We start from the raw sequence: 21,799 nt of genomic DNA, 5'->3' as shown, positions 1-21,799 counted from the left end.
CCATTAAAATGAAATATGAACCGAATAATATTTCCAAGACATCATGGAGCCCTTTAGGTCATCTAAGCTTCCACGTCAGATGGTTTATCTATAGTTTGTTGAAACATGCTAGAAAGAGCCTGAAGCTCTGGCGATGACAAAGCATTTCTGCTATTTTCTACAGCTTCTAGATGAAGTCACATTCCCCAATATCTAGCAGTCCATCTCTGCTACTCTGGATACATAAATAATATCCCGTAGATTCTGCAGTCTTTAGAGGTCAGACACTATTTTTCGTCAACATGAAAGATTACTAGGTTTAAATCCAAGACCTCACAGTGTCATATCAAATATCAAATCTTGTCATATCAAAAATTGGGGGCACTTCGGATCAGTGCTGGAGGGGCTGTGGCCTGATAGGAGACCATATACACATATTCTGGGACTGTACAAAACTATCGGAATATTGGCAAAATATACAAAATGGAAAGGGGTGAAGGAAGCCATCTATGCGAAAGTGGAAAAACCATCCCTCAACAGAGGAGGAGGTCTGTGACACCACCTATCTCCCACTTACAATGCCGTCCTTTCATCTCTACCCAGAAGACTCAAGAAGCCTAGCCTCCAAGAACAACAGTCGCTCACTAACGGCTCCAACAACTCTCATGACCACTGAATAATGAAGTCGAAACTAACCCCCCCAACGACCGTCGCTGCTAAATAAATGCAAATCAATAGCACCAACGGCGACGGGCGTGGCTGGACATCGGTACACAAAAGAGCCACTCATATCTATGGCTCTGTTAGCGACGGGCGTTGGTAAACATCGGATCACAAAGAGCCACGCATATCTATAGCTCTGACAATGACTCCTAGAGGATAAATTCTGAGTCTCATCACCAGCCAGTCAGACTAGCTTGGTCTAGTCAGAAAGGCACGAACTGAGGAAGCCTCTTGGATGAGAGGCGAAACGTCTTCACGGATATATACCAAGTCCAGTTGCACTTGATTCAACTCCTTTGGATAGATATTTACAATATTTTGATATTTGGAAAAACCACAACACCCAGATAGCAAAACTGCTGTGGCCCAGACCCATCCCACACCCAACACTTCATACAGCCCACATACTGCGTGGAATTGATGGCCCTTGGGAGGACCGCTCCTGTTTGCCAGATCTGGGCCAAATCCAAGCCATAGCAATGCCGCATGTGCCACATATTTGCCAAAGGTGGCCCATATTTGTTTTGTGATATTTGGGCCATTTTCACCATTTACCACACAGGCCACTTCAGGGTCACATCCAGATTTCATGTTGCCGAGAGCACCGCATCTTTGCCAAAAGAGGCCCACATTTGATCTGCATATTTGGGCCATATTTGCTATTATACATGTGGACCACTTCAGGCTCACATCCATTTTGTCAGGGCCAGAAGAAGGCCATCAGTGCCGCATCATTGCCTGAAGTGGCCCACATCCGGATGCTATCTGAGATATTAAAGTGGCACTAAAATATGCTGTATTATCAAATCAGGAAGGACCTGCCAATTCCAAGCCATAATATATAAGCAGGAATGTTACAAAAAGTCTGCATATTGCATGTTCAAGTGTACAACAGGCAGGCAGAGGGTTCAAGTTCACAAGTTCAAGTTTCCATTTGTCATAGAAAAAAGTATCATTACCTTCAAATGCAATGAAATACATATGCCCTGTGTAAATAATCTTTGTGTTATATTGTATATTTTTGATAAGTACCCTTTTTTGTGCTCATGCATATTTGTTTATGATAGCATCTTATTTCTTAAAACGCAATTTTATTTTGAAATTCACTTATACTGCCTGATGCTCATGTGCAGTTGTTGTGTGAAGCTGGAACGAGGACAATCAGAGCAAAAGGGAAGTGGATAAACAGGGAAAAAGGTTTGCAAAATACCCAGTTCCACCCAAAACAAAAGAAATTCACTACAAAATAAAGAGCAATTTCTAGCCTTCCAGTGAATTTTTAAGATTAAGATTTGGATGTGAGAATAATGAATGTGTTTTGTGTAATGGTGATACTGAAACAACAGAGCGTCTCTTTGTTTCATGCCCTCATACCCAGTTGTTCTGGAAACAATTTATGGAATGGTTAAGTAGAAAAACCACAGCGATGGCCTGGTGGCCTGTCCGGGGTGTCTCCCTGCCTGCTTGCCTGGTGGATGCTGGGATGGGTTCCAGCATCCCTGCGGCCCTGAAAGCAGGATGGGCTGGTTGGTAATGGATGGATGGATCATAGTATTATTTTGGGTGTGTTGTTAGAAGATAAAAAATTGGAACTGCTGATCAATGTTTTACTTATTTTAGCCAAATGTTTTATTCATAAGGCTAAATTTATTAAGACGCCACCCATCTTCATGTGCTACTATAATGAAACTCAATTCTATATTAAGGCCCTGAATTAACGAAATCAAAATGTGCCAAAGATCTTTATGGATTACTAGAAAATGATCTGACCAACGTAATATCTTAAAAACTAACAATCGTTTAGTCAACCCTTACTTACAATTTAGTTATTTATTGTTATCTTACATGTTATTCTGCTTAATTTACTTATCTATGGTTATTTTATGTTTTATTCTACTTAAGTGGTAACACCCTTGATTTGGTTTTATCTAAAGGAATAGCTGTTTCTGATCTGAATGTCTTACCAACCACATCTGCTGTGTCTGATCATTTTCTCATCAAATTTGAAGCATTATTGGCCTGTCCAATTAATGTCAGCACAGATGTAATTGCCACTCGCCATATCGGTCCCTCTACTGTAGCTGCATTTGGCCAGCAGCTGCCTGAAGTCTTGGCTCCTTTCACTGTGGTAAATGACTCTGTTGAAAATTTCACTAGTGACTTAAATGTGGCCCTCTCTAGTCTCCTCGATTCAGTTGCACCTCTCACTACCAGAGCTAGGTGACTAAAGAGGCCTACACCCTGGTTTAATGATGAGACACGTGCTCTTAAGCGGACCTGCAGGAGACTGGAACGTAAATGGCGAAAATCAAAATTGGAAGCTTTTTACCTATCGTGGCATGAAGGCTACCTTTTCTAAGGTTTTGACATAATGTAAAAGATGGTAGAGTTTCTATATTTCTTTGTAGCCGTTACGGTCTGTTCACCAGGCAAAAGGGGACGAGGAAAGAAAAGCACATCATTAAATGCAAATAAACTTCTGTGAACCCTGTGAACCATCAGTGAAAGAGTCAGGCCATCATTCAGCCGGGAGGGCTACGCCCTGGCTCCCTCTGTCCTTAAAAACTATATGTAATGAAATAATAAATAACAAAAACAACAAATAAGAAATCAGAAATCCCACAAAATAAGAAATCACTGGGTGTCCGGGTGGCGTGGTAGTCTATTCCGTTGCCTACCAACACGAGGATTCGAACGGCGATCCCCTCCGGCTTGGTCGGGCGTCCCTACAGACACTGCCAGATGTGGGTATGTGTCCTGGTTGCTGCACTAGCACCTCCTCTGGTCGGTCGGGGCGCCTGTTTGGCAGGGGAGGGGGAACTGGGGGTAATAGCGTGATCCTCCGACGTACTATGTCTCCCCGGTGAAACTCCTCACTGTCAGGTGAAAAGAAGCGGCTGGCGACTCCACATGTATTGGAGGAGGCATGTGGTAGTCTGAAGCACTCCCCGGATCGGCAGAGGGGGTGGAGCAGCGATTGGGACGGCTTGGAAGAGAGGGGTAATTGGCCCAGTACAATTGGGGAGAAAAAGGCGCAAAAAAAATCCAAAACAAAAAAAGAGAGATTATTACATAGCAGAATATTACAGAAGTCCTGAGGTGATTTTCATCTGCAGCAACCAGGCTACATACATTAACTATGTCCTATTATTTATGCACAAATGCATGTCTGAGCATGTGTGTTCTTTTTCTGCCACACCCTGCAATAAATTCACATAGTACAGACATCCAAACATCTGAGTTGCCCACAACAACCAGTGTCTCTTTTGTTGGCCCCTGGACACTGCTCAGTACAAATGAAGCTGGGCATTACATTGAACATTTAAGAAATAATATTATGAATATCGTGGTGACATTAATGCATTTTTGATGAAGCTCCCTCAAGCCTGGGTCAGTAGGGGTAATCTCTCATCCCCTCCTTGTCTCAGGTTTCTGAGTGAGTTGGTAGAGTACTAATCTCGTGTGGCCACGTTTGAGTCTTATCAAGCTTAAGGAGGGTTTCCCGACAGGCTGAACTGCATGAGAAAATGTGGACAACCCAACGCAGCCAACACAAGCATTCACTTTCTGTTAAGCCATCTTAAGACAGAATGCATGAATATACATCTCCACAAGCTTGAAAAATAGTAAAATATGATTATTATTTTTTTTAGCCATATCGCCCAGCTATCAAAACAACCAGTGCTAGCCACTAGCAGCTAGCACTGTAGAGGTGGTGGTGTTTATTGCTACATATTCCCAGTTAAGTTCAGTTACAGACCAATTTTTCTACCCTCTGGGCTCCTGCTGCCTTGCATCCACTCCAGCATCCAGCAGCGAAGATCTACGGACACACGGACACACACACACACACACCTGCTGCCTTCTTATCTGCATACTTTGAGTAAACTCTGGTTTACTGTCCTCCGCATGAAATCACTCCAAGAACAACATCAAACTCAGGAGTTCTCTGCAGACCTAAAACCAAACAAAGCTGCTTTTGTAAAACTGCTGAGTCAGACACTAATGTCTGCTAACCATTTTGGTGAATGGCTCTTTTCATTCACGAAGGAAACCATCAACTCAGAATTACTTGATCAGTGAATTTACATGCTCGTCCTCTTTCTGATGCTGAGGACTCACTGGAAGTAGTGAAGCCACTAGAATTGGAAACTACGTTTGCGAATAGATAAAACGCTCAGATTTGCATTTGAGCTAAACACTGTGCCAGATGTTTTGCACGTGTTGTCTGTTAAACTCCAGATGTTAAAAGTAGGCAGACTGGAAGAAGTTGGGGGTGGGCCTTAGAAGGAAAGCCTGTGGGTGTAGCCTTGTCAGTGGCGGATTTCACTACCATCCACTGCCAAAATTTCAAGAAGTTGTTTCCAGACGTGTACTCTCGTCTCGAAGGGACACTCATGTCCCTGCAAGACACGGCAGTGAGGAAGGTGCTGACACAACACCGGTGACTCTGGTTGGCGACCGGCCGGTCAGGCTCAGATATAGCCGATTAATTCCGTGCTGGTCAAATTTACACACATGCACCGCACAATGGTTCACGTCACGCATACAGTGGCACAGACAGTAACGTCACAGCCACACACACACAGGACACATGCCCACGTCATGGATGCTCTCCATGCACACAGCGCACTTGTCTCACAGCCGGCTGTACATACAGACCAACAAACTGAAGTTATTAGCTTAGCCAGGTTTGTTCTTAGCCTGTTGACTAGGCCAGCCGGTCATTTTTATTTAGGGTTTTAAGCTTTTATCACTTTTACATACTTTTTATGCCAGTTTTATCACTTGATCGCACTTTCCCCCTCACTTGTACTGTTGTTTGACTTGCGGGATTGCTTTGGACTACCTGTCCCGGCTACCAGCTTAGCTAGGCCCGCCTTAAGCCTGGCGGCTAAGCTAAACTAACTATAATGATGTCAGCCACTGAACTCACCTGCATTAAAACAAAGCTTCAATCCATAGACACTTTGATCAAAGACATCCTACATCTGCAAGCTCAACTATACAACATGGTGTTAGTTAAAAGGTTCGCTACCATCCAGTCCGACCCAGAGGAGTTCAGAGGTCTGGTTGATGGTCTGGGTCCCTCTCGCAGCTGGTCCTCAGTGGTAAAGGGAAAGAGACAGATCTCTATTCCCCCGTTTGGTCCTGACTTTCATCTCCCCCTGGCAAACTCAATCTTTCCGTTGATAAAGCTTGCTGTCAATATATTCCAGCCGGTTACCCCGATGACTGATCACAGCAATGGCGCTACATCACCGACTAGGAAACGTCCTGCAACACCCAGCTTGGCATGCTCCCCACTTTACATCCCCAAGACCAAGCATTCATGAGTCAAGCTCAACAACTCCACACCGCTGTCCCTTTGGCCTTCAGCTGTTTAACTACCCTCTCCCTCCACCACTACCACCGAGGTCCCTTCCGTGGTGGGTTTGGCGACTGACACCCATGATCATCGTCATCAAAAGCTGACGATCTATGCCTCAATGGAGGATGCCTCAATGGTCAACCTGAAATCCTTGTGATTGGTGAGTTCATCTCCAGGTTCGTTAAGCTCCCTGGTACTTTCTCTCTTGATGTAAAGCTTACGATGTTTCTATACACATTCTATCAATACTTGATTGCCGTCCAACCAGGGTCCGAAATTAACACTCGCCACCCGCCAAAGGCAAGTTGATTTTCTGATTGGCGAGTAAATCTCAGAAGCCTACCCGCCAAATGGCGAGAAACAAAAAAAGTGAAATCCAACCACTTAATCCCCCCCATCGCTCTCCCTCTCTCTCTCCTTAGCAACAGCAATAACATAGCAACAACAACAACAGAAATTAACCAACCAAAGTGCATTAGAACAATAACATAGCAACAGAAATAACAGAAATTAACCAAAGTGCATTCGAATGTTGCTAGACACTACTGGCGGGTAACATTATGCACACACTCGAGAGGAACAACGACATCAGCACCCGTCAACCTCGGTACTAGCCTACTCTATTCTTTTAACTAACATTAGCGAGCAACACCAGTTATGTGGCGATATTTAGAAGGCGCAAAACCAACTTAAAAAAGACAACCATGGCCCGAAGAGGAGGAAGAAGCCACCATCATCACCAAACCGAAAAAATTAAAGTTTAGTGAAAAGTGGAGGTATGGCGATAAAGGAGCTGCGAGAGGCTGGCTGGAGTATAACGCACAGACCGTGATAATGAGTTGCTCTGTCTGACACCAGTATGCCAAAAACTGCAGCAATTCATTTGTCATCGGTAACAAGATAATGAAGGTGGAAACCATCAAGGAACATGAGACCTCCAGATGTCACATTATCTGTATGAATGCCTCTCGGGCTCAGTCGGAGCCTGTCCTCGCAACATCCTCCATAAAGGCGCTAATAGCCATGTCCGAGCAGACCAGCATGATTATCTCTCCGACTTCGAATGGCTGTGCGAGTAAGTGAATTTAGTCGTCATCTCAAAATATCCTTATACAGCGTAAACAAAGTGCTGGCTGTAGCTAACGTTAGCCAGCTAGCACTCGTATGTGACACCTAGTTTGCACTAACGTTAGCTGTGTGCTAGCTTCAAAACCATGAAACAGGTTAAAACTGATTGGCGTGTCCGCGGTGGTGTAGCGGTCTAAGCATCGGCTTTGTGTCGATGCAGTTGCCCACTGGGGACCGGGTTCGCGCCCCGGTCCCGTCAGATCCAACTATGGCCGGACTCGATGAAGCAGCTGTAACCCAGTCACACAATGGGTTATTAATAATATCTGGTTAGATGTGATCCAGTTATCCCAGCAAAGGGTTAATATTGTGTTTTGATTGATTTGTGTAGAGCTATGCTTTCTAGCCAATGAGAAGCGTCTGCCTATCTGGAAGTCCCGCCTCCATTGCAGTAAGCTGCTGTGTGCGCGAGATTTTTAGAACGCGCCACAGAAAACACACACGCGATCTCTCGAGCTAAAAGTGAGAGGAAAAAAGAGTGAACGAAAGACTTCGCCATTGTCCATCAGCGGGGAGACAATCGTCCTGTCTTCTCGTGTCTTAAGTTGAGTTGATAAAAGTTAGAGACATCGCCAGCATTCGTGTTGTGTATATATATATTTTGAGTTTATTCAATTGTGAAAGCATTTGTTACAGTTGTGTGAGAATATTTACTGTACAGTTAGTTGATAATTGATACAGTGACTAAACCCTGTTTGTAATACAGGTTGGGTCTTTTGAGTGATTGATTGTTCCTGACAAGGAACTGGCGAGCCACCGCTCGGAACCAAGAGAAAAAGAAGATTCTCCACCTACTATCTTCCACACGTCTGGTGTGGTAGGACTCTGAAAAAAAACACACACACTTTTATTTTCTTTATTGAACCAAAAGCGCTTACTGTATTAGGACCCGGGTCATTGAGGGATTATTGTATATTGCATTGTATAATTGTATGTGTACCTTTGAGTGTTGCAACTACAACACTAAATATTTCTACTTACCATTTTATCCTGGTTGTCCGGCTCCTATCATTTCTCAGTCCAGTTAATCACGACTCCTACGAACCTAGTAAAGAGTTGTACTTACCCTGTGGTTACTACTACTTACCTTAGATGGTTATTATTCATCCTTGCAGGGTATTCCTTATCCAAGTGGGTTACACAGTAAAAATTTGGCGAGCCAGCCAGGAGTTGTGTGTACTGTACTGTGAAATATATGAGCCGCACACATGGAAATCGTTGCAACTGAAAATATCAAAGTGCCTAACTCTCTCATCGTCAGTGGGTTGTCTAACACTGTGGTAGATGAGGAAGTTTTTGACTATCTTAAGACAGTAGGGTCAATCTCTAGGATAATTAAGATCAGAGATGCAGAGTCTGAGTTTAATGACCATGTGATAGTTGAATTCATATCCGGCGCTGCAATAGAGGAACTTGCTCTTTTCTTGCCAGATACCAGATCATGTTCCGCTGATCCCAAGGTTGAGTTTCGTATCCAAGCCCTGTCTAGTGTTTACAGTAGCCAGATAGGTACCACAGCGACTGATACATTTCTGACACAGCTTAAGGGTATAGCCAAACTGAGTGGGAAACCGCTTGCTGAGGTTTTGCGAAAGGAATTGGCTAAGATTTCTGAATCCATTGGTATTGAGGGTGTTAGTGGTAACACTGCGCCAGCTGATGAACCAGCTCCGATCATTTCGCCTAGGAAACAGATGAGTGATATTCAGCACAGCTTCACCCCAGCTTCTGTAGAAGTAAACCTGACCTCCGGTGAAACACCGTTTCATGTGGATTTTGCAACCGCAGCTTCTCCTAGTAATAAGGGGAGAACAAACCCGTTTCACTTACCTCCTGATCAGTTGAGCACGCCTGAAGTTCAGCGCATAGTAGTGGAGCACATCGTAAAGAGTGGGGAAAGCGGTTCCCAATTTCATTCCACGTTCAAACTGAGATCCTTCTCCTTGAAGTCACCTCTCCCTAACCACGAGGTTGACTATGAAACCTGGTGTAGCAGTGTAGAATTCCACTTGTCAGATCCTAATGTATCTGACGTTCAGCTAGCAAGAAAGATTGTTGACAGTCTGCTACCGCCAGCATCCAATGTGGTCAAACCATTAGGTCCACGAGACTCCCCAAGAGCTTACCTGGATTTACTTGACTCCGCTTATGCGACCATCGAAGACGGAGATGAGCCGTTTGCGAAGTTTCTCACCACTCAACAAAACGCTGGAGAGAAACCTTCCAACTACCTACACAGGCTCCAGACATCCTTGAACACTGTCGTGAAGAAGAAGGCAATTGCCGCAAGTGACGCAGATGTGCAGCTTCTCAAACAATTCTGCAGAGGGTGCTGGAACAACCACCTGATCTCAACACTCCAGCTACAGCAGAAAAAACTGATACCACCCACCTTCGCAGAGCTGTTGCTCTTATTGCGCACTGAGGAGGACAAGCAAGCCGCCAAGTCCACTCGTATGAAGCAGCATCTGGGGCTCACAAAGACCAAAGCTCAGTCTAACGTGCAAGCTGCATGTTCCCCTGTGGATGATGAGTATCAAGATCCTTCCCTTGCTGATGGAAGTTCATCGGACATGGATGAAATCAAGAAGCAGCTCGCTGTTCTACAAACCCAGCTTGCCAACCTAACCACTTCCAAGGGAGGCAACCAGAAGAAAAACAAGAAATCCAAGCCAAAACAAGAGAAGTCCGAGAAGCAGTCACCAACACCGCCTACTCAAGCAGTAGCCAAAAAGCCCAGACCATGGTACTGTTTCCAATGTGGCGAATCATACTTGTAACATTTTATCATTTAACCTTTGACTAATTTTACATAAAAATATTTTTGCTTCAAATCTGCACATTTTTAAAAGCTCTTATTCAACACAATACCTTATTCTCTCATTGATATGTACTGAAAACGTTTGTATGGCACAAAAAAGGCTACTAATTATTTTGGCCGGTAAAAAATATGCTTGGCCGGTAGATTTTTTCATCTACCAGTCCCCTTGGCCGGTAAGCCAAAAAGTTAATTTCGGACCCTGCATCCAACTGTCCACACGGTTATCATGCATGCTGGAACCAATGACCTCATGTCAAGGCAATCATTAAAGCTATAGTCTGACTTTCAGTCTCTCACTCTAACTTTAGAGACCTTGGGCAAAATCTGTATCCTATCTGGCCCCATTCCATCCCTAGGTAAGGGCGCAGAGCGCTTTAGCCGCCTCTTCAGTCTACACTGCCGGTTAATGAATTTCTGTACTGCTACAGGCCATGGTTTCATTAACAACTTTGACTCATTCTGGCATTCAATCTGGAGGGACTTTTACAAAAAAAGACATATTCACCCACACAGCGAGGGGGATAAGCAACTGACATGTAACCTCATCCATTGCATCGTTTTTTCAGCCTGACATTTAGCTGCACGCAGATATCATGTATCAAACTCTGTATCTATCATGTATTCCTCTAGCTCTCCATCTGACTGGATACAGCCCTCTATTTCTTTGGCTGAGCCAATCCTCTCCCCGTCCATCCTATCTCTGTCAATATTAACAACAGACCACAAAAACATTAAACATTAAACACAAAAATAATAGACACAAAAACCATTCTCAGATCTCCATCAAGCGTTCACTCTGTCACTCTCAGTCAGCCTCAGTTCGCTCAAACATTGTGTTGCGTACCAGACTTTTATTCTTGTTCTCATTTTATGTCATAATCTGGATTTTTTTCACTTTTAACTGAGACCCGTCTTATAACCAAGGACTGCTGCCCTCTAATAGAGCGCTTGGTCCTCCTAATTACCAGACCCTCAATCTCCCTAGGCTTACTGGTCATGGTGGGGGTATTGCAGTTCTTTTTAAGAATAATTTTATTTGTAACCAGATTACATGGGGTACTTTCAGTAGCTTTGAATTACTTTCTTTAAACATTGATTGTGAAATCTCAGTATGTTGCTTGGTTGTCTACTGACCGACCATCCAAACCTAACAATTCTTTTTTTAAATGAACTCTCTGAATTGTTAACTTCAGTGGTTCTCAAATATGATAAGAGTTATTATGGCTGGTGATTTGACTGTGCACATTGTTAACCTCTCAGATTCTCTTGCAACCAACTTTTTAAATATTACCAACTCTTTTAACCTTGTTCAACATGTGTTCGGCTCTACGCAGGGCCATGGTCACACTCTTGACCTTGTTTTTACCCTTGCTCTGACCTTGAACTCTCTTTCCATGTTTGATTTTATCTCTGACCACAAAAGCATTGTTTTTGACACCGTGCTTGAGTCTTCTGCTCAACCGCAGAAGCGCACAATACACTCTCACTTCTCCAATGCTAACTCTTCAGCCACTTTTTCATCCTGTTTCTCTGATTCGTACACCCCCTCCCCCAACCTGAATCCTCCAATGTTAATGATCTTGTAACTAGGGATGGGTACCGATATTCGGTACTTTTTAGGTACCGACCGAATTAGGTCGGTACTACCGAGTACCTATTCCAAATAAAGTGAAACGGTACCTAATTTCAGTAATTATGTAATAAAGATTTTTAAAAAAACAACGATTGGGTATTATTTTGAAAATTGACCGGATGCTTTCACACACAGATTAGCGATGGCGTCTCGCAAGCGGTCTAAAGTATGGCTACACTTTACTCAAATCGACCAAGACAAAGCTCGATGCAATATATGTCACCAAGCATGCAAGGGTGGCCATGGCAATACCTCGAACCTGAGGAGACACTTGGTGAAGCACAGAATTTATTTACATGCTGATGAGTGTACCTACATCTTTGATAAAGCTAAAAAAGCTAACGTTAGCACTAACGTTGTTACGGCTCGCCCACCCCGCGCTGGCAGCCAATCAGCTCGTCAGGGCTGGGCTTAGTCGTCAGGGCTGGGCTTAGTCGTCAGGGCTGGGCTTAAGTTTGCTGGTCTCCCAGCGCCCGTTACCAGTTCGTGCCGTAACCGTCTCGGTGAGGCGGCTACTCTTCCCTCCATGTGTATTCTCTCTGAGTTTATCTCAGCCCATGGATTTACCATTTTCTCTGTTTGTTGGGACGACCCCAGAAGCGGATTACTGGGTTCTTTTCATTGCCGTGTGTGTTTTTCTCGGTGGACCTTAAAGGGACATTTCGGTTCATTTTGGGTTTCCTGCTTCCTAGTTGCTCCTTGTCCTTCCGTGTTGACCTTTGTATGAACTATTAATAAAGTACGCCAGTTTTCGGCGAACTCTACCTCTGCCTGGTGTCGCGCGCTTGGGATCTCCCACAAACCCTAACAGTACAATCTGGCCATGACGACCCCAGCCGGCACAGAGAGCGTACCGACCAGTCCGGTTTGAGCAGCTCTCATCGAACAGGTCCAACTGACCAACTCCCACACCCGGCAGCTAGAGGCGGCCTCTGTCGCTGTGAGGGATCTCCAGACTCGGGTCCAGCCCCTCCAGGTCTCTGTGGATAACCTAATGGGCCAGCAGGCGGCGTTGGCGAGCCTACAAGCAGAGATCCTGCGGCAGTAAATGTGTTAAATTAAGACATTTTTACTTCTTTTTTTTTACTAATGAAATTACAAAAAAGAAAAAGTACCGAAAAAAGGTACCGTTGCGTACCGGTACCGAATTCCAAGTACCGGTACCGTTACCATATCGGTTCAAATGTGAACGGTACCCATCCCTACTTGTAACCTGGTTCAATGTTCAGTGTGCTTCTGTGCTAGATACTACAGCTCCCTACACTACCAGGTCGTTTTCGTCAACTCTCTTGCCCCCGAATTAACGACAACATTCATCATCAGAAAGGGAAGTCCGAAGAGTGGAGCGTAGGTGGAAGAAATCCAAACTCAGGGCCCATCTCCTCCATCTGAAAGAACTGCTACCCATGCTCAACCAAAACATCAAAGAGGTGAGAGTTGCCTACTTTGCAGGCCTAATTAGTGTCAATAAACACAATCCAAGGTTCCTTTTTAAGGTTCCACTGACCGGATTGTAAACCTTGTCCATAGTGCTGTATCTGCCTCTTCCCCGGTAGACTGAAAATGTTTTGTCATCTGTTGACAAAATCAATAACATTCGTTCTAATTTTAACATTGCTAACATTTCCTCTGACTCATCAGTTTACTGTCCTACTCTCTTGTCTGATTTCTCCCCGATTTCTCTGCACAATCTCATTGACACTGTATCCCATATGCGCCTGTCCTCTTGTCCTTTAGATATAACCCCCCTCAAATTCCTCAAAGAGGTCCTGCCTTCCCTGGGCCCTAGCCTGCTCTCCATTATTAATATTTCTCTCACCTCTGGCTGTGTTCCTGATGGTTTTGAGATGGCGAGTGTCCAACATAGCATTTAAAAAAAACTGCCCTTGATCCATCCAGCCATCCATCCATTACCCAAACTGTTTAGCCTGCTTTCAGGGTCGCGGGAATGCTGGAGCCTATCCCAGCAGTCATTGGGCGGCAGGTGGGGAGACAACCTGGACAGGCCGCCAGGCCATCACAGGGCCGACACACATTAAAGGCCCTTGATCCAACCCTACCAAATAACAACAGACCTATTTCAAAACTACCATTCATCACCAAAATTCTTGAAAAAACTTGTTGTGCAGCAGCTCCTTGAGGTCACTGAAGGACACAATGTTTTCAATAAATTCCAGTCCAGCTTTGGCCACCGACATAGTACAGAAACAGCACTTCTAAGAGTGACAAATGATATCTTCATGCGAGCTGACATTGGCAAAAATTCTATCCAGGTCCTGCTTGACATAACTGCTGCTTTTCTAATTTTTTTATTTCTGATTTTTCCCTTCTTTCTCCCAATTTAGTGGCCAATCGATCACTATTTTAATTCAAACACCCACCCTCGTACTGCATGCGTTCGCCAACTGCATCTCTCCGGCCGGCAGTCTCGAAGGAGATCGCCTCCCCACTTTCGTGACAAGGCGACTCCAGGCCGAACCACTGTTTTTTTCCGACACACACAGAGACGCATTCACGTGACGAACACAAGCCGACTCCGCCCCCCTCCCGAAGACAGCGTTGCCAATGATTGCTGCTTCATCGAGTCCGGCCATAGTCGGATCTGATGAGACCGGGGCACGAACCCCAGTCCCCAGTGGGCAACTGCATCGACACAAAGCCGATGCTTAGACCGTTACACCACCGCGGACTGATAACTGCTGCTTTTGATACTACTGATCACTCCATCTTGGTTGAAAGTTTAAATAATGGGTTGGTATCTCGGGCTCCGCTCTCAGTTGGCTTTCATCCTATCTGTCTAACAGGAAGTTTCAGGTTGCCACAGACAACTTTGTGTCCTCAACTGCCACTATACTCTGGAGTTTCACAGGGTTCCATCCTTGTTCCAATCCTTTTCTCAATCTACATGTTATGTTACCTCTAGGCTGTCTGGTTAAACAGTTCAATTTCATCTCTCACCATCGCTATGCTGGTGACATGCTGCTGTATTTATCAGTTAAGCCAAATGATATGGATAATATTAGTACCCTTCATGACTGCCTGGCTGCGATTAAAGGAATGGATGTCACTCACTTTCCTTCAGCTCAATTCAGACAAAACCGAGGTTCTCCTTATTGGTCCTAATAAGTTTGTCTCAGAAGTAAAACCTTATTATTGGCCCTCTGGCCACCAATACTAAACGCTCCTCAAGAAATCTGGGTGTACTCTTTGACCAAATTCTGAATTTCAACCCACACATAAACAAGCTTGAGCGCATACCACATATAAGGTTGAGTCCTTACTGCAGCGGCCTGGGTTCAATCTGGCCCAGGCCCTTTGCTGTATGTCATCCCCTCTCTCCCCCCTGTCTTTCCGGTCTCTCTCGACTATCGCTATCTAATAAAGGCGGAAAATGCCAAAAAAAAACATCTTAAAAAAAAAAAGTAGTTTTAGTAGTTTGCTTAATAGTCTGTTGCCCTGTGATGGCCTGCCGCCCTGGCAGCCTGCCCAGGGTGTCTCCCCGCCTGCCGCCCAATGACTGCTGTGACAGGCTCTAGCATCCCCGTGACCTTAAGAGCAGGATTAGCAGTTTGAATAATGGATGGATGGATGAAGAAAGAAAAAAAAGCTTCTGCACACCTGCTTTTTCCAACTACAGTACATCACAAAAAATCAAATCAATACTATCAACCAAAGAGCTTGAATTACTAACCCACAGCCTAACTTTTTGACACCCTTAACTACTGCAATGCTCATTTCTCCCGTCTCAGCCAAGCAGCCCTCTCCCCCTGCAACTCATGCAAAAAAAATGTAGCCAGGCTGCTAACCAATACCAATCTTAAATCCTACATCACACTAATCCTTGTATACCTGCATTGGCTCCCAATAAATTAAAGAATAGACTTCAAGCTACTGCTTATCACAAATAAGCCCCAACATGGTCTTGCCCCTTTATACATTTCCAACTTTTGCACCCTTACTCCACCTCTAGGCCACTCAGATCTTCCGACCTGGGTCTCTTATTTATACCCCACTCCCTCGGCAAATCCAAGCGTAACTCTCTGGGTAACTCTACTTCCTTGATGGCTCGTTTGAGTTGTGGTGTCCCTCAAGGCTCAGCTCTTGGCCCCCTTCTGTTTTCTATATGCATGTTGCCCCTTGGCCAGGTCATTCAAAATCCTTTTGTGTTTTACCATTTTTATGCTGATGACACTCACACTCACACATTAAATCCTGGATCTCCACAATTTTTCTTAAATCTAATGATCATAAGTCTAAGGTAATTCTGTTCAGTCTCCCAATTCCATCAGCCCTTTTGGTACTAATCTTGGTGGTCCGTCAGGTAGTCTTAAGCAGGCTGCTAGGAATCTTGGGGTAATATTCAATGCTAACCTCAGTTTTGATAAATCAAACATGTTGTTCAGTCATACTTTCTCCAGCTCAAGGTAATCTCCAAAATTAGGCCATTTTTATCAATTAACAATCTGCAAAAAGTTGTACATGCCTTTATTTATTCTCTGCTTGATTATTGCAATGCACTTTACTCGGGTATCAGCAAGGACTACCTCCACTGTCTGCAGTTGGTACAAAAAGCTGCTGCTCAGCTCATTACCAGGACAAAAAAGGTATGACCATATCACTCCTGTGTTGCCTCTCTACACTGGCTCAGTTATATATCGGATTGATTTTAAAATTTTATTGCTCACTTTTAAGCCCTTAAAAAGTCTTGCTCCTACTTTGATTTCCAATTTATTGACCTAGTATATACCCTCTCGACCATTATGATTGGCAGATGGAGCCCTGCTGGTTATTCCCAGGTCTCAGTTTATCACAAAGGGTGATTGGGCTTTTGTTGTCAGAGCCCCCACACTATGGAACTCTCTTCCTATTCAAATAAGACAAACCACGTGTCTAGTTTTTTTAAATCTTGTCTTAGAACTTTTCTTTTTATGAAAGCTTTCACAAATATTTGATATTTGTTATTATTTATACTGTTTTAATTTTTAACTCCTAGTTTTGTAACTGTTTTGATTAACAAATTGCTTTTTTGTTAGTGATTTTTATTTTTTCTCTTAGAATGGTTTTTATAGTGCTATATGAAGTTTATTATTATTATTACACACACACTAAATTTTAAACATGTCTTAAACATGTTGTCGAAAACAGCCGTTTACTTTGGGAAAGTAAATCATGTTAGATTAAGTGTGCTATACCGCATTCAATTTCAGCTGGATTTTATTTGCACAAAAAAAGCTCTGTCCAGTAACCTGGAGCACTTATTTATTTGGAGATTTGTTTGAGTGAAAGTGAGAGAAGGTCCTGTAACCTGGTGCAGTTTGAGAAAATTAACATACAACATACACACAATTAAAATTTCCATTAAAGAAAAGTTACAAAAATGTTTGTGTGTGCTGTAAATTATCCAAAGGAGTTGAATCAAGTGCAACTGGACTTGGTATATATCCGTGAAGACGTTTCACCTCTCATCCAAGAGGCTTCCTCAGTTTGTGCCTTTCTGACTAGACGAAGCTAGTCTGACTGGCTGGTGATGAGACTCAGAATTTATCCTCTTGGAGTCGTTGTCAGAGCTATAGATGTCCATGGCTCTTTGTGTCCCGATGTTTACCAACGCCCGTCGTTAACAGAGCAATAGATATGAGTGGCTCTTTTGTGTACCGATGTTTGACCGCGCCCGTCGTCATCGGAGCTATTGATTTGCATTTGTTTAGCAGCGACGGTCGTTGGGGTTGTTAGTTTCGACTTGATTGTTCAGTGGTCATGAGAGTCGTTGGAGCCGTTGGTGACCAACCGTTGTTCTTGGAGGCTAGGCTTCTTGAGTCTCCTGGGTAGAGATGAAAGGATGGCATTGTAAGCGGGAGATAGGTGGTGTCGCAGACCTCCTCGTCTGTTGAGGGATGGTTTTTCCAGTTTCGTATAGATACCTTCCTTCACCCCTCTTTCAAACCATCTATCTTCTCTGTCCAAAATGTGTACGTTGCTGTCCTCGAAGGAGTGTGTCTTCTCCTTTAGGTGTAGATAGACTGCTGAGTCTTGTCCTGAGGAGTTTGGCCTTCTGTGTTGGGCCATCCGTTTGTGTAGTGGTTGTTTGGTTTCTCCTATGTATAGGTCAGTGCAATCCTCATTGCATTGTACGGCATACACCAGATTGCTTTTTTGGGTGTGTGGTACACGGTCTTCGGGAGGAACCAGTCTTTGTCGGAGTGTGTTGCTGGGTTTGAAGTATACCGGGATGCGGTGTTTGTTGAAAATTCTCCTGAGTTTCTCGGAGACCCCAGACACATACGGGATGACTGTGCTATTCCTTCTGTTCCTTTTCTCCTCGTCGCTCACCTGGTTGGTCTTTTTGGAACGTGTTGCAGTTTTCACAAAGGTCCAACTGGGGTAACTGCAGGTTTTTAAAGCTCCCCTCAGGTGTTTGCGTTCTTCTCGTTGGGCCTGAGTGCTGCTGGGCACATTGTCAGCTCTGTGTTGCAAAGTTCTGATGACGCTCAGTTTGTGTTCCAGAGGGTGGTGAGTCGAAAAGTAGATATTGGCCTGTGTGTGTAGGTTTCCTGTAAACCCCAATGTGGAGGCTCCTGTCTTCCCCAATGTGGACGTCACAGTCCAAGAAGGGCAAACTGTTGTTCTTTACGTCTTCCCTTGTGAACTTAATGTTCTTGTCTACTGAGTTGATGTGTCCAGTTGCACTTGATTCAACTCCTTTGGATAACCATGACCTGGATGAATGAGAACATTCACAGACATGATGTAAATTATAGTTCTTAGGGGGAAAAAAATGGAATAGGCCAAAATCAGAATTGACACATCAGATTTAAAAGAAAAATTTGGAAATTGCCAAGAAAATTGCAATCGGTGCATCTCTAATCTACACTGGAGTAAAGAAGTTTAACAAAAAACAGGACGGACTAGAATGTGAACTGCAGCTACACATTCCGCTTGGGAAAACAGTTTGAGTGATTTCCTAATATATACAGCATAAGTTCAATGAAAGACATCAGTTTGATTTAATCATTTGATTAAATCTCATTCTCTCTACAGATTTATTACAGCTTGATTTCCAGTAATAAATCTGCCAACATTATGCCCATTGCAAATTGATCTCTGCCATAGGCGTGCAGCCCTGAATCAAACATGAGATAAGAAAGCCACTTCATTTTTGTAATTTCACAGTTGTTTGGTTAGAATGAAATGTGTTCTCTGCATTTAACCCATCCTATTGTATAGGGGCAGTGGGCAGCTGCAGCACCCGGGGACCAACTCCAGTTCTTCTTTCCATTACCTTGCTCAGGGGCACAGGCAGGAGTATTAATGCATGTCTTTTGATGATGGGAGGAAGCCAGAGCACCCAGAGGAAACCCACGCAAACACGGGGAGAACATGCAAACTCCACAGAGAAAGGACCTGGGACAGCCTGGGGTTCAAACCCAGGACCTTGCTGTGAGGCAACAGTGCTACCCACTGGGCCATCGTGCCAATCGCGAGCCCGCCCGCGTGCGTGCGCACACGCACACACACACACACACACACACACACACACACACACACACACACACACACACACACACACACACACAGATCAGGGAGACAGCCTGATCCCAACCAACCACTCCCCCTTTCCTGTCAGACCAGTCCCTCCAAAAGATTCTATTTCTTACCTTTATTCTTAGCTAAGAAAGGGGCGGAACACAGCTGATTCTGGGGGTGATGATACTTTGAAAGACTAGACTATTCACCACTATCAATTTTACACTGCCAATACCAATTCTGAGTACTAATAAAATGGATTAAAAGGCTAAAAGGATCATTATGGATCCCCATCATCCCAATAACGGACTGTTTCAGCTGGTGCGGTCAGACAAACGCCTTCGCAACCACAAACCCAACAGAGAGAGATTCAGAAGGAGATTCTCCCCCCAGGCCATAAGGACACTAAACACAACAATTACATTTATAATATTACTGCCAATTTTGCCTCAGACACTTTACTCATTCAGATCATTTGTACACTTGTACTTCTATTTCTGTAGTAACTGCACATTGTACAGATATTTATCGGTACGTACCTTCTGTATACACCCCGGATTTTCTTTTTTACTTTTTAAATTTTATGTATTTTATTTAACGTCATTCTCATTTTATTGTGATTGTTGTTCCATTTCTCTTTTGTTGCACAGCTGAAAATCATTTCACTAATTGTAATTGTACGTGAAGTATGTGACAAATAAGCCTTTGAATCTTTCCTTTAAATCTAATCTTTTAAGTATCGGGCAACATTGAGTACTGATGCCAATCCATTACTTTTGCTAATCATTGAAAACTTGGACCATTATTAGTTTGGATTCAATGGGCATTAATTGAGACTGAACACATATTTTACCCACCATTAAAGAATACATGCTTTAATGTACCCAAAACCCAGTAAATACAGTCATTTTGCTTTTATCTATAACATATGACTCATGGCTTTTGGTACCAGATTTTAGTCTCAGGTAAAATCTGATACCAACACACACAGTTTAGCCTGGTATTGGCCTGATATCTGATACCAGTATCGGAATTGATGCATCGCTACTGAATACAAATTCATAAATGCATACGTGGGATGGCTAAACGACCATGTTCACTCCAGCTACTATGCTGTTGCATGAGGTGTTGCATAATTACTGGTCAGTGGTCTCCATCAGGTAACCACCTACAGCCCTACTCCAATTCCCATTTTGATGTTGAAAGCCATTCTGCTCAGAGGTAATGAAATATTAGACCATGTCTGACACTGTTTCTTCAGAGCTTGATCTTGCTAATCTAGGTGCAGTTGTGCAGCGGCTGAGATTTAAGGCTAATATTAATTAGCCTCCTTAGCTCCTTCATTGACCCAGCTGGCTTACAGGCAGAGAGCAGGTAGTTTAGATAACCTGCTGGTTGAGACTGGTAGCTTTAGTCTGACTGACAGAAACGTGGGTTAAGTCAACCTGCTGGTTCAGTTTGACAGGCAGGTAGATGGGTGAGACAGTTGGATTTAGTTTGACAGGTGGGTGGGTTTGTAAATCTGGTCGTTTTAAGTGACTGACATGCTGGCGGGTCGGTTAACCTGCTGGCTGGGGCGGGTAGCTCTCGCCTGACTGGCGGATTTTCCGGTGTGTTACAAATAACGGACCTCATCAACAGAGTTTGGAAAACATTTTAGCCAAGCGTTAGACAATTACAGCTAGTTAGTTTGGTTGGATGTCATCAGTTCTGGATTCAACATCAGCTGTTATTTGAGAGAAGCAAATAGCTTACACGTCTGTCAACAGGAGCTGCTGTTAGCTAAAGTTAATTAGCTGCCACTGATTACTAAACCAGAAACTGGCTGATCCAGCACCCGGTTTAGTCCTGGTCCAGCTAACGTCCAAAGCTCACCTGTTCAAAAGGCCCTGTCAATGTGTTAGCCAGCTAACTAACTGCTGTATCATAGCTAACCTAGCTAACGTTAGCTTTAAATAGAACAACGGCGTCGCTCACCGACAGCTGTCCGTCAAAGGCCTCCTTGTCTTGGCTTGATGTCTTAATTAAAAATAGAAGCGCGGTTCATTTTACCAGCACAGAGTCAGTTATCCGCAGGTTTGGGTTGCGTTACAGTGAAGGGGAAAAGGGGAGCGGAGACGCCTGTGTCGCTCCTGTCCACTTCTGGCTCCTTCCTCCGCAATGAAGCCCCGGCGGTCCCGGCCCACTGCGTCACGACGTCGTGACGCCCCACTGCGTCACGACGTCATCCCGGGTCACGCTTTCAAACAGCAAAATTAACATACGGAGCTATTTGGCTGATTCTTCAGTCAAGGGGGTTATTCTGTCCCCAGGGTGGATTTTCAAGAAGGGAGAAAAAAAACGTTTTTTATTTGAAAAAACAACAATTACAGTATTTGCGAGAGTTAGGTTGTGTTAGCTATAAAAACAAAAAAAGATTTGCGTCTCAATTTTAATACATTTTCAGTCTGTTGGAAATTCAAATGCGCCAGAATTTGGCTGTCTTGGGCTTGTCCCCAACCCAGACGTTTTAACTATAATAAAGTAAGAAAAATGGTTACATTCATTAAAGCTTTACTTTGCATTTTCTCATGATAATTTAAAAAGACGTATTTCACATTCATATGGTTTATATATGTGC

The 21,799-nt window shown here is 43.8% G+C and overlaps 1 protein-coding gene across 5 annotated transcripts in view; it reads right to left on the bottom strand.

The window, feature by feature from the left end:
• Window positions 1–21,318, bottom strand: part of herc1 (HECT and RLD domain containing E3 ubiquitin protein ligase family member 1) — a 133,087-nt gene extending 111,769 nt beyond the window's left edge. For all 5 annotated transcript variants that reach the window (XM_056279427.1, XM_056279430.1, XM_056279429.1 and 2 more), the window contains exon 1: window positions 21,157–21,318. The gene's annotated coding sequence lies outside the window, so the exon portion shown is untranslated. The remainder of the gene's footprint in view (window positions 1–21,156) is intronic.
• Between the last annotated feature and the right edge of the window lie 481 nt (window positions 21,319–21,799).

Source organism: Lampris incognitus, chromosome 4, assembly GCF_029633865.1.
Source record: "Lampris incognitus isolate fLamInc1 chromosome 4, fLamInc1.hap2, whole genome shotgun sequence".
NCBI lineage: Eukaryota > Metazoa > Chordata > Actinopteri > Lampriformes > Lampridae > Lampris > Lampris incognitus.
This window is presented reverse-complemented; position numbering and strand designations above follow the sequence as displayed.